Source organism: Mustela nigripes, chromosome 5, assembly GCF_022355385.1.
Source record: "Mustela nigripes isolate SB6536 chromosome 5, MUSNIG.SB6536, whole genome shotgun sequence".
Taxonomy (NCBI): Eukaryota; Metazoa; Chordata; class Mammalia; order Carnivora; family Mustelidae; genus Mustela; species Mustela nigripes.
Window position 1 is genome coordinate 124639102 of NC_081561.1, and position 12507 is coordinate 124651608.

Here is a 12507-nt window from a genome sequence, read left to right on the forward strand (position 1 = left end):
AGTCCCAGGCATGACCGTGGTGGGCCTGCTGGACTCCATCAGTGACTTTCTCTGTGGTCACCGTGACAGGTGACGATGTCACTCTTGCCATCTAGGCCTGGGCTACATGCTTGCTCGTGGAGCCAGGAGATGGGTGGTGGTTGGGGGGGGGGTAGTCCTTCACAAACCACTGGGGTAAAGTAAGGGGGAGGAGTGACTCCCTGAAAGAAAACTGGGGTGCTGCTTACAAAAGAAGAGGAAAAGGAAGTCAAGCAGGTGAAAGAAACAGATCTCTCCTACCTAATGCGCAGAAATGTAAAAGTCAACATTTTACCATGTACACTCATAAAATATTCTTCTAAGTGCTATGTCCATGCCCCTCGTAAAATCCTGCTTGGCCCTCAAATACTATTGCTAAGTGACAACGCTGCCTTGAGGAACTTCAAATGTGATTCTCTTAGTCATCTGAGTGTCTCCAGCTCCCTCGGGTGCTCCTGGTCCGGGAGCTCGGGACCACATGCTTGACCTGGACGAGGTGACGAGAGGGCAGACAAGGAGACAGACGGAAAGCCAGAAGCTGCCTCCTTGTCTAAGACCGCTGGCAAATGCCTCGGGCTTGGTGCCTCTTGATTTTAACATAACACTTGACAAAATGTTTCCAATACACATCTGCCTCATTTAGCTTTTCCTGAGGAGCATAGATTGTTTTTGCAATTTAAAAGAAACCCAAAAAATCCACAGAAAATAAAGGCACAGCGGGTAGGACGATAACGCTGGGCTGTTGGAATAACCCAGGTGTGAATCCACACCCAAAGCACGTTGCTCAAATGCTCCTGTGAAACTGATGGCATCTGAATTCTGTCTTCTTGTGGCCGAGCCGCTGCTCACTGTCAGGGATGTCTTGTGTCCCCTCAACATCCAACCCTTCAGTCACACTTTCCCGAGCAACCATCACAGCTCCCAGCAACCCCCACACTCCGGGGACTCGGTGGGAATACAACCTTGTTCTCCAGCTCCGTCCTGCCGCTTTGTTGTCTCTAACTCTGCTCCCCCAGGCCGGCACCTGTTGCCTCCATCTCCCCCAAGGACCCAGCTGAGGACTCAGGCCTTACATAAGGGAATTACAGAGCAGAAAAGGAAACTGCAAGTAGATAATGATCTGCCCTACAGACCACTGACCTTTGACCTTCCTCGTCGCCCCTATCTTTTAAGCCCTGGTACATGTGGCCAGGCAAGACTGTCTCTCCTGCGTGGTTGTCCTGTAACATGTAGCTTTATACCTGACGTCTTTTTTCTTTTTTTTAAGATTTATTTATTTATTTGACAGACAGTGACCACAAGTAGGCAGAGAGGCAGACAGAGAGAGAGGAGGAAGCAGGCTCCCTGCTGAGCAGAGAGCCCAATGTGGGGCTTGATCCCAGGACCCTGGGATCATGACCTGAGCCGAAAGCAGAGGCTTTAACCCACTGAGCCACCCAGGCATCCCTACCTGACGTCTTATTAAAAAAGAAAACCCTGAGGGCACCTGCGTGGCTCAGTTGGTTCGGCATCAGTGGGGAGCCTGCTCCTCCCTCTGCCCCTACCCCTGTTTGTGCTCTCTCACGCTCTCTCGCTCACTCTCTCTCAAAATAAAGGATTTTCCTTACATATTTGACAGAGAGACCACAAGTAGGCAGAGAGGCAGGCAGAGAGAGAGAGAGGAGGAAGCAGACTCCCTGCTGAGCAGAGAGCCCGATGCGGGGACTCGATCCCAGGACCCTGAGATCATGACCTGAGCCAAAGGCAGAGGCTTAACCCACCGAGCCACCCAGGTGCCCCGTATATTACAAATAATTTTTTATATCAATACTATTATGGTGGGAGGGGACTACAGAGGCAACAGTGCCCCAGACCCTCAAAGATCATAATGTGGCCATGGCCCCTAGGTAAGGTATGACTGCCTCCATGTCCTGTCTCTCTCAAGGGGTCCCTTTCTGGCGTAGGCCCGGCCCCAGCTGCACATTGATACTTCCAGGCCAACGTCTAACTTCCCCAGTCGCCATTCTCTGGATTTGGGGGCAATCTTTGCCTCTTTTTTTAAAAAAGCAGGACATTCTTCGGGTCAGAGGCAACTGCTTGGTCTCAGCAAACCTAAAGAAAATATAAGATGGACTTGACCACACACACATTTTTCCTTCTCCTTCTCATCCTCTGAAACACTGAGCAGCATTCACAAGTTGGGAACACAGGGTTACAGTGGCTCACCACCTTTCTGAAGGGCCTCTCACCCCACCCCCTGGCCCACCTCTAACACCCAGGCAGGTGGAAGGCTGGGGAGCTTGCTGAGCCCCGCGCCTGTGGACTTGTTTCCAGCAAAGACAGGACCCCATGACCTCACACTCCCTGAGGCACGCGTGCGTTCTTATTCTGTTGCATGAAAACTATTGCTAGAAATGATGGTCCTAGACTACAGGACCGGATTGGAAAGGAACTGATGTTTAGATACTCTGTAGGGAACTAGCAAAGAACATTTAGAAAGAAATCTTAAAAAAAGAAAAGAAAAAAAGGAAAAAGGATGCTGTGCGCTTTCCTACCTCTTCCCCATATCATTTTCCTCCGGATACATTTCCTCCCTTGTCCTTTGCATTTGTGTTTCCTTCTAATGGTGGTAAGATTTGCGTAACATAAATGTATCATTTTAACATTTACAAATATACAGTTCAGTGATAGTAAATATATTTGTAGTCTCTGTAACCGCCAACAGCTATCTATACCCAAAACATCTTCCTCATCCCCAACAAAAACTTTGTACCTGTTAAGCAATAACTTCCTGTTCCCCCTCCTCCTCCCAGCCTCTGGTAACCACCATTCTACTTTCTATCTCTATGAAATTGCCTATTCTAGGTATCTTACATAAGTGGAATCATATAATGTTTACCCTTCTGTGTCTGGCTTATTTCACTAAGTATAATGTTTTCAGTGTTCCTCTACAACGTAGCTTGGGTCAGAACTTCTTTCCTTTTCTTGGATGGATAATATTCCTCTGTGTGGACATACCATTTCTGTTTCTCCATTCATGTCTGGATGGACCCTTGGGTTATTTCCACCTTTTGACTATTGTGAATCGTTCTGCTATGAGCATCGTGTACAAGTATCTGTTCAAGTCCCTGATGTCTGTTCTGGAAGAGTTAAACTGCTGGGCCATATGGTAGTTTCTGTCTAGCCTTTTGAGAACCCGTCAATTTCCGTTGTGTTCTGAGGGCAATGCCCAGCAGTTAGGTAGCTCTCTTGCATGGAGATAGGATGTCTGGGCAGGGAGCAAAGATGAATCATTGTTGCAGCATGCCATCAGGCCCAAGAACCTGAGAAAAGTATGGCCAGACCTCAGGCTTTCTCAGGCTGCAGTGCTGACAGGCGGCCCCAGACACTTGCCTTGTCAGGGTGGCTGTCACATGGACGAAACCAGAAAATCGTTTGACAAACTGTATTACTCACTGTCCTTCCGGGACCACGTGAGCACAATACCACTGGCCACCACCCAAGACGGGGAAATGGCTTCCTCCGAACTCTTGCTCAATGGCTTATATTTTTGTAAATTCCAAAATACGTCACATAAACAAAAAAGGGAAATAAGTGTAGATTAAATAATAATAAAATGAATGCCATCCAATTCCCCAAGCAGCTTAAGAAATAGAATGTGACGGGTCCTGGCGAAGCCCTCCTTCCCAAGCACATTCTCATTCTCCCCCTCGTAGGTAAGCACTGTCCTGGGTTCATTCTCTCCTCCTCCCACTGTTCTGTATACTGCACCATCTACATCTGTAACTCTACATTATACGTTGTTCAATTTTGCATGTTTTTGAACCTCACACAAGTAGAATCATCTGGTATCTATTTTTCTGTGACTTGCCTTTTTCATGCATCATTATATTTTCGAGATGCCTCCATACCAAAATATGTAGCTGTAGCTCATTAATGTTCACTGCTGTGTTGTGGGTCCCATTTTATGCACATTCTTAATGGATTTATTCTACCGAAGATGGGCCATTTCGGTTGCTTCCTAAGAATTCATTCTAATCAGGATTTTCATCCTCACCGTGACTGGCACTAAATGAGTCTGTGCTCTCCATGTGCAGAGTCTCCAGATGGCGAGAGCAGGAGAGGGACAGGTAGCCCGTCCCTTTTCTTTTGTGGGATTGATAAATACTGAGTGGTCCTGCTCCATCATCCACATCCTTTTCCTGGACGCTGGCTCGCACTGCCCCAGCAGTCATGTTTATATTCATGGCCCAGCTTCGTGTCAGAGAGGGTTTGGGCCATGTGAGGACATTTAACACGAGCTGGGCGAATCCGATGCTCTCCCTTGAGAATTTTATTTATTTATTTATTCTTAAAAAGATTTTATTTATTTATTTAACAGACAGAGACCACAAATAGGCAGAGAGGCAGGCAGAGAAAGAGAGGAGGGAACAGGCTCCCCGCTGAGCAGAGAGCCCGATGCGGGGCTTGATCCCAAGACCCTGGGATCTGACCTGAGCCGAAGGCAGCCACTTAACCAACTGAGCCACCCAGGCGCCCTCTCTTGAGAATTTTAAACCAGTACCGAAAGCAAGGGATCTCTGTGTCTTCATGGCTGACTCGGTGAAAGTTGGAATTGGGAAGCCTGGGTCGACCATGTTTTTCTTACCCTGCGTACGGACAGGACGGGAGGACAGGAGGGAGGGCCAGAATATAAGTGAGAGGACAACGGAAAAGGATGGATGGGTTTTGTTTTTGTTTTGTTTTTTAAGGGGGAGGGGCAGACCAAGAGTCCTAAAACCTTCCGGGCCTCAGCCCCACCCCTTTGAGGAGGCCTGTTCTCTGGGTCCCAGGAGATCCCCCTGCTGAAGCTCTATATAATCAGTTGACCTTTCTGACTTAAATTAGTTTCAGTTGTTTTCTATTACCTGTAATCAAAGACCCTAACTTATCTACTCAATTTGCTTCTTCCCAGACATTCAAAAGAACTGCAGAGCTGTCCAAGGACCCCTATGAACCTGAGAATGTGTTAACTTCTTTCCCTGCCTAGCTAAAGATAGGAAATTCTCCCCGTCCAGAGGCAGCTGGCTTCGAAGCGTTAAAGAACGGAGTGGATAGTTAGTCGTTATGCTAGTTCTATGTCACCAAGGCATAAAGTAGCTATACTAGTTTTATCTAATCAAGTTATTTGACCAGCTCTTAGAAATGACTGAAGAATTTTGCTCTCAGCTTCAAAAAAAAAAGCATGATAAAGACCCCCCCCCCCCATTATTCTCAGGTGACTGGAGGGTAACCATGAAGAAATGAATTTTACAGATAATCCCCAGACCTTATCTAAGCTCTTATCTTGACCAATAGCTTCCTCTTCTGCCTTTTACCAGAGATGTGGACAAGAAGCAAATAGACTGTGACTAGCTGAGTTTTTATCTCCTTTTATTTCCCTCACCTGCCTCCAGTGGAGATGCTAATGAACGATGATAAGGACAAGGAGACAGGTGGCAGGAGGGCAAAGAGAAGAAACAAAAGCCCGAATGGTCTGAGCCTTAGCGGGCAGCTCCCAGGACTGTCTTAAGGAAGTTGGGGGTCTTCGGGAACGTCCATCACTGAAGGCGGGGAGGAGAAGTGACAGGAACCCAGAGTGTGACCTTGCCTGGGAGACTTGCTCCAGGGCTCACAAAACGCTTTCCCCAAGTTTGGAACACTGCGTTTATGGGACAACACGCTCCTTCCAGGTATTTGAGATCCTGAAGATGGGGCCCTCTCTAAATGGAAGAGAAGCACAATTTCCTCCTAAGTTTGGTTTTGCTTAGAACCTTCTATCACTCTGTGCAGCCCCCTCAAGGCACTGGCATTTTGATTCTAGCCTCTGCCAAGTGGTAAAGCCCGCGCCGCACCCCCATCTTACTGTAGAGGTAGCTGTTCTGCTTTGATGTGTAATTTGAGGCAAGCTATCTGCTGCCTCCCCTTTCTTTTTTCACTGAAAACCACTGTATAGCCACAAAGCTGAAGTACAGAGGGAAGGATGGCTGCCCAGCAGCGCCATCTTAGAACGGGGCGGGGGTGGGGGGCTGGGGGGGGAAGACTCAGTTGCTTAAACCTCAGCCAACTGAATCACATAATCCTTTGTTGTATTCCAAATGTCACATTTCAAACTGGCTCTGAGGCACGGTTAGGTATTCAGTGCTGAGACCCTGCGTTTGGCAGGTGAACACAAGACTGTGAGCCGAGGAAGACAACGGTGTTTCATTATTCATGGGAACACGCGGCTGGTGTGCTTTAGACTCCGCTTTTGATGAGCAGAAAATGTGCGCCTGACTTCTTTCCCTTCTTGTGAAGTCCTGACACAGCATTTCTGGTTTCAAAGGGAGCTGTATAAAAAGACCCACAGAAACGCCACAAAATGAGACCACCTTAAAATCAAGTTTACTGGCTAAATGGGATTAAGCTAGAGTTGTGTTTTGAAAAGAATAAACCAGAAAAAAAACAAGTCTTTGCTGCATGGTGCCCACTTCTATCTAAACAGCTCTGAAGTCCGGATGCAAGCCGTCACTGGAGCATCTCTGGAGAGAGCGTGGGAAGTTAAAAGTCAGTGTTTTTGATTAATTAATAATCATCCTCAGCTGTGTTGGCAAATGATAAAAACAAATTGTCTGCCTTTAAAGTAAGGGTGGAAGATGTGTGCTTACCCAGAACCGAGGGGGAAGGAGGAAGAGCCCGGTTGGCCTAGTGTGCCCTTGACTGGTCTGGTGGTGGTTGAACAGAAAGGACGTTGTATGCCTCTTACCCTATAAACTCATGATAACGACCACAGCCTGGGCAGTCGGAGAGGGAGGCGAAAGAAACCGGTGTCTGTGGAAGGGCTCAAAGGATCATTTTATGGCTACCAATTTGTCTTCTAGACCAACCCGGCTAAGCATTTGCAGGAATAACTGTTGCTCTGTTTGTCATTGTGAAAGTTCTACAGGCATGAGTCAGCAGGCTCCCTCTGAGTGTGTGTGTGTGTGCATGTGTGGTGTGTGTGTGTGTGTGTCCTGGGAAGTGATAAAGTTTTGCTGGTAGTCTAGAGGAGAAATGCAAAGCCCCCTCTCCCTTTGAATAGTCCACCTATAAGCAAAACAATGACTTCATGTCATTCTTTCCCGAAGACAGTGGTTGCAACCGGGTGCCATCTTTCTCCCCCTGACCTGTGGTCCATCAGCCACGCTTCTCTTAGAGGACTCTCCCTTTAACCCTGGTGCCATAGCCACTCTCATCCCCTTGCATGTAGCCATGCTTTGCCTTTTGGGGCAGCGCCTCATACAGACTGTTGGATGGAGCCGACAGATAACACATCTGAAATACTGGAATGGGTGGAGGCAGGCAGGGCTGATGAGTGGACCCACGATGGATGCTGTGTTCATTCTGTGGCTTGGTCAGTGGAGGTTCCACTTTCCCCAGTGGCTGTTCGTTCTTCTCCTTCCGTCTGTCCCTACCGCCAGAGCCATGATGCAGGCTCTGGTTAATTTTTGCCTATTCTGTTCTCATGGTCTACAAATAATCCCCATCTCTGACCTGCCTCTCCTTTAATCCGTCCTACACTCTCAGTCCAGCTTGATTCTATTACACTCATGTGTCATCAGAAAACACCTACACACTACTCCCAATGATTCAAGAGCCTTCACATTGTAGACCCCGAATACTATTTCCAACCTAACCATACTATCCCTGATGTGTCAAAGGTCCAACACAGCTCTAAAAAATCACTGTTAATTTCCTACTTCTATCCTTAAGGTAAAACCCCACTGAGCCTTCAGGGCTCAGGACAAATGTCATTTCTTCCATGAAGTATTTTCACATGATTTCCATTCTCTTGATCTCTGAACATTCTGCTCCTTGTCTCCTCCTCCCTTTGTATTCACTATGTGTTCATTTAATTACTAGATCAGAAGCCACCGTGGGCGCGAAGGCCAAGTTCATCTTTGCCTCAGAGCAGGCAACAGAGTGATGGGAACCAAGCAATGCCACTTGCAGCTGAATTATGTTCAGAGGGAAACCAGGTGGCCAGGCTCTCTTCCTGCTGGGCGTCTGTAGCCGATGGCTGGCCATCCACCCAACTGTGACGGCAGCCCCTCAGCTGAGACTGGTGCCAGGATGAACACGGAGATTCCACAACTCTAACACGATTGAATGACTATTCATCTACATTAGTTTCCTACTGCTGTTTAACAAATTACCACCAACTTAATGACTTCAAACAATGCCCACTGACCAGTTCATAGTCTTTTTTATAGAAACAAGAAGCCTGGTACTGCACGCCTGGGTCCTCTGCTCAGGATAACACAGTGTTGAAATTCAGGTGTTAGCGCGATTGGGTTCTTATCTGGGGCTCTGGGAAAATAGTCCACTTTCAGCACTTTCTTGTTTGTTGGTAGAATCTAGTTCCCTGTGGTCATAGGACTGAGGTCCCTGCTATTATTAGGTTAGAGCCACTGTGATAAATCTCTTTTTCTTAAGGTCAACTGCACCATAAGCTTAACCTATTCACAGTAGTAAAATCCATCATATTCAGTGGCGGTACCCACAAGGGAAGGGGAAACAGGAAATTTGGGGTCCATTGTAGAATTCTGCCTACCATATCACCTTAAATAGCAATTTGAGGCCTTGGTAAGAGATGAGGACAAAACAATTTTGATCAGTTTTGTGGGCGAATGGTGGCTGCCCACAAAACTGATCAAAGATCACTACATCAACTGCCCAAGATCACTACATCTCTTTAATGAGTCTAGAAAGATATCACAGAGAAGGGAAACAGAAATTCTGGAAAAGCTGGGAGGTGCCTAGAATTCCTGGAGAGCCTTGGTGGTCTGAGAAAAGGAGAGCTTTCCAGGCAGAAAATGGACACGAGGAAGGGGGTGCAGGAGTGGATGACATCATTGCTGAGTCAGAGAGACCAGTGCGAACAATAGAAGCAGTAAGGAAGGAAAAATTCCTGGGAGGCCCAGTCAGAGCTGTAATTCTGAGCCATAACGTGTGGGGAAGTTGCTGGCATGGCCAAGGGGACCACCTTGGTGGATGTGCTGGAGCAAGTGGGAAATCCAACTGGGATGAGTCTACAAAAGGCCTCTGGAGCTGCACAGCCCATGAGATGGCCAAAGAGTGACATGAAGGGAGACTGGGGAAGGCAAGGCCTTTGGCTCCTGAGAAAACCTGCAGAGAACTGGTAGTATTGGGGTGAGATTCATGAAATGAGTGTCACAAAGGACTCTTGCTATGGATAAATTGGGAATTATTTTCTGAGACCACAGAACCCAAGGCAGAACCCGATGCTGGCCCAGGAGGCACAAAGTTTGCATTTTTGGACCCAGTTTACTTCTGACTCACCCTGTGACAGTGGGTGCCTTACTGAATTTTTCAATGCCTTTGTTTCCTGATCTATAAAATGAAAACGAACAGCTCAGCTGGCTGCTCAGTTTAATTAGTGCGCAGAAAACACCTTGTCATCCCTGGTTCTTTTCTCATTCCAGGGCTCTGCACTGTGGCTTCTGCTAGTGAGTTAACAACTCACTGCTGCTGAGGAGAAGCACATCACAGCTTGGCCTGTTATGGCCCAGCTGTGGGTCAGAGACCTCCTCCCAAGTGGTGCCCAGGGCCCACGGAGATTCACCTCCAAATCTGATGTAAACCAGCTAGTAATTCTTGTTTAGGAGACTCCCTTTAAGCTAAATAATAATCCCCTTTCTAGGGGCACCTGGGTGGCTCCGTGGGTTAAGCCTCTGCCTTCAGCTCAGTTCACGATCTCAGGGTCCTTGGATCAAGCCCCACATCAGGCTCTCTGCTCAGTGGGGAGCCTGCTTCCCCCTTTGCCTGCCTGCCTCTCTGCCTACTTGTGATCTCTGTCTGTCAAATAAATAAATAAAATATTTAAAAAAAAATATTCCCTGTCTAGAGGAGCTCTTTGGGGTTTCCAGGGTGAAGAATTCTCCAGAAGTCACATTGACATCACCACTCTCTTTCAAACCCTGTCATTCATGTTGTCAGGTGAAGCCCAAATGTCACTATTGAAAACTGTCAAACTGTGAGGCTACTATAAAGTCTTTGTCACAAGAGCCAAGCTCCAGCTTCTAACCCATGTGTTTCATAGGTGCATTTGGGACATCAGTAGAAGTATTAATAGGAATCTATGGGGAGTCAGAAGTCCATTCTTACACCAGGCCCAGATCAAATCCTAAAACCCTCAAGATAATATCAGGAAGCCATTACCATGTCCTAGCATTTTCTGGCCTTCAACAAAGTGCTTAGAAAGAGCTGGGTTGCCTTTTCAAGGACTTTGAGGAGCAGACAGTGATTGGAACTGAAGAGAAACCAAGAGCTAAAGGGTTTGATGAAGGCTACGACTTCCCAGAAGAATCCAGGACAAACCCTGATGGAGAAGTGATGTCGCTGAGGCTGCTTGACAATGCACCAAACCTTAAAGAGCCATCAGAACCAACCCATGGGACTTGGCTCCTACTGGGAGGGTACACAGTGTCAGAGGCTCCTTCAATCCTAAGCAGAAAGATCCTTCTGTGACAGAACACATCTTGTGGCCTGAAGGTGCTCCATGAAGTGACAAGCATCTCCTAAGTTCTGGTCTTCTCCCAGAGCACAGTCAGGCCAAGTAGTTAGGCAGAGGCATCCCAACATAGGATGCTCTCTTTGGACCCACTACCCTAGGATAGACCCATCGCCTGCAAAATATCCTGGGAAGTACTGATTGGTTTGGATCTCGTCCAGAATTTCCTGTGGCTTCCAGGTAGATGGGCCTATCCTGATCCAAGGTCTCCTGTAGATTCTCAAGACCTCTCTGATGACAGCCAGAGCTTGTGTCAGAAAGGATCTTCTTCTGGCCTCTCTGCCCAACCTGGGAATTTCTTTCAGTATTGTTCTAGAATTGAGCAGTGTCTGGCCATGTCTTCAATTCCAAGTGGCTCTGCCTATAATAATTCTTGATATCTGAGCACACTACCTTTAATATCTAGAACTCCATTATGCCCCTGCCTCCTGAGTAGCAGGAATTCACCTTTTAATAGAAGGTCCCTCTGCAGCTTGGGGCTCTGGTTTACTAACTTGCTTAACTCAAGGGTTTCTTTATAGGAAGTAATATTCCTAGTAAGTCCACTACTAAGGGGTTGAGTGACTTGGGGAAGTCACGGAGTTGCTTTGGACCTCAATTTCCTCATCCACATAATGAAGAAAGTGGACTAGAGCAGCTCTAAGGTGCATTTGGGCCCTAACATCCCATCATCTATGATCTAACCATTCTGGGGCTTCCCTGGAGACCTTCAATGATTTAGTCACACATGTTCATTCAGCAACTATTATGTGACATCTTCTGTGCTAGATCCTGGGGGTATGCTATGAGTAAGATATGTCCCCTGTCCTCAAGGAGTTTATAGTCTAGTAAAAAAGTAACCAAACTTTATTTTTGTAAACATATATAATTATTTATTAAACAGTGTGAACTCAGTGTTGTAGGCTAAGGCAACCAGAGGGCTCACCTCACTAGTTCATGTCCAGGATTTCTTCATTGCCTGATGTGTCTTATCTTAAAAGCTGTTGTTTCATAAATTCTGTGTTTTTGTGGGTCTTTTTTTTTTTCAGACCAGAGGGTAAATTTGGCCTCTGTTATTTCATATTGATCAGAAAGAGAAGTTCCATGAAATATTTTTGATAATCCAATCCAATCCCCCCAAAAAAGTTAGAAACTTCATAAAATTTATATTTATTTGTAAATTTTGTATACATATATACTTGCAGATTAGTAAATATTAGTCATATTTATTACCAATAGTAAAGCTTAATTTCTTCATTTTTAGATTAGAGCATAGATATAAATAGAAGTTAAAATGTTTTCTTCTGGGTACCCCACAGGTCCCCAGGAGGGGGCTTCAGGAGTTTTGCTCTGTGAGCTATCAAAATCAATTGAAAAAGATATCCGAGATACTTGGTATGGGTAACATTACACATTTCGTTCTAAAATAAGACAGTCAGAAATAGGGCCTGGGCACACTTTGGCTGAGACCAACTAAAGCTAAGATTCTATAGAGACAGTTCTTTAAAAATAGAGTTCCTAAAAATGACATCCTTTGATCCTATTTGGCAAGTTTCCTTTTATATTTTCCCTTTACCTTGGTCAGGCCATATTTAAACGTCGAAAGGGTCTGCGGATATTAAACCCACTCTCAGCACTATACTAGGTAATGTGGGCGGTCCTCTGCCTACAAATCCCCCTCTTGAGTTGAGCTGTATTTGCTTCCCCACCTGTGTCATGGCTGAGCTGCCCCTGTGGGTGGGCTTTAACCACTTGCACCTGAAGAAAAAGAAAGAGCACCGGGACTGGGTCTGCGATTCCCTCCTGGTGCTTAAGAAGGTACCGGGAGACGTGGCTTTCTCCGTACCACCACCAACCACTCTCCCCCGGCCCCGCCCCCGCCCCGACCAGTCGGCTCAGCCTGGTTCACAGGGCTGCAGCAGCAAGCTGGCGAGGTCGCGTTGGGGCCGCCGCCCCCCCCC